Source organism: Rutidosis leptorrhynchoides, chromosome 9, assembly GCF_046630445.1.
Source record: "Rutidosis leptorrhynchoides isolate AG116_Rl617_1_P2 chromosome 9, CSIRO_AGI_Rlap_v1, whole genome shotgun sequence".
Classification (NCBI taxonomy): Eukaryota; Viridiplantae; Streptophyta; class Magnoliopsida; order Asterales; family Asteraceae; genus Rutidosis; species Rutidosis leptorrhynchoides.
The window spans coordinates 44024031-44024928 of record NC_092341.1 but is presented as its reverse complement, the minus strand read 5'-3'; the positions used below and the strand labels follow the sequence as shown (position 1 = coordinate 44024928).

Here is an 898-nt window from a genome sequence, read left to right as displayed (position 1 = left end):
GAGTTATTGTTTGGCCCATTTGGATTGTAAAGAATGTTTTGATTTCGATTGAAGTTTGGCCTTGGCGGTTGATAATTATTTTGATAATTATTTCCCGGCCTTTGGTTCATGTAGGAAACATTCTCACGTTGTTCCATCGTTTGCTCAATGTGACAATCTTTCGTTAAGTGTGGTCCACCGTATTGCTCACAACTGATTCGTATTGCATGAATATCTTTATTCATCTTCTCCATTCGTCTCTCGAAAGAATCTAATTTTGCGTGAACGAAATCAAAGTCATGGCTAGAATCGGCTCTAGCTGCTTTAGATGAACGAAAAATATCTTTTTCCTGATGCCACTCATGCGAGTGGGATGCTGTGTTATCAATGATTTTGTAAGCTTCAGTTGCGGTTTTCTTCATAATGGAACCACCAGCTGCTATTTTGATGTCTTTTCGTGTAGCAACGTCGACACCTTGGTAGAATATTTGTACTATTTGATAAGTATCTAAACCGTGTTGCGGACATCCTTTCAACAACTTTCCAAATCTTGTCCACGCTTCATATAATGTTTCATTTGGTTTTTGTGTGAACGTAACAATTTCTCCTTGAAGTCTCACAGCTTTAGATGCCGGAAAGAATTGTTTAAGAAATTTTTCAACTAAAACATCCCATGTATCAATCGCCCCTTCAGGTAACGATTCTAACCAATCTTTGGCTTCTCCCTTTAAAATCCAGGGAAATAACATGAGATAGATCTGTTCATCCTCAACTTCTCTGATTTTGAATAGAGTACAGATCCTATTAAAGGTTCGAAGATGTTTGTTTGGATCTTCTTTTGGCGTACCACTATATTGGCATTGATTAGTTACCATGTGTAGGATTTGTCCTTTGATATCATAATCTGGCGCATTAATAT

The 898-nt window shown here is 37.4% G+C and overlaps 1 non-coding gene across 1 annotated transcript; it reads left to right on the top strand.

The window, feature by feature from the left end:
- Nucleotides 1-489: 489 nt before the first annotated feature.
- On the top strand, nt 490-596 carry LOC139869908 (small nucleolar RNA R71). The gene has a single exon (XR_011766491.1). It is a non-coding gene; the product is annotated as a small nucleolar RNA R71 (small nucleolar RNA).
- Nucleotides 597-898: the final 302 nt, after the last annotated feature.